Source organism: Olea europaea, chromosome 5, assembly GCF_002742605.1.
Source record: "Olea europaea var. sylvestris chromosome 5, O_europaea_v1, whole genome shotgun sequence".
Taxonomy (NCBI): domain Eukaryota; kingdom Viridiplantae; phylum Streptophyta; class Magnoliopsida; order Lamiales; family Oleaceae; genus Olea; species Olea europaea.
Window position 1 is genome coordinate 6,553,620 of NC_036241.1, and position 266 is coordinate 6,553,885.

Genomic DNA, 266 nt, shown 5'->3' on the forward strand with positions numbered 1-266 from the left:
GAAATTTTTTTATATTTTAACCTAGAAAACTACTTGAAAATATCTTTCTAATGTCGTAAATTTCATAGAAAACGGAGTTGGGATTAATTTTATAAAAATAGTCGAACTTGCTGCCCCAATTAACCGTGGCAGTGCAGAGTCCGTATATGTAAAGTATAATTTCTTGTCGACATGCGCTTCTATGGGCCATTAAAATTTATGAGAGACATTTTACCAAGTTAAAAATAAGTTTCTAACATGTAATACTTTTATTTAAGAGTATTTAC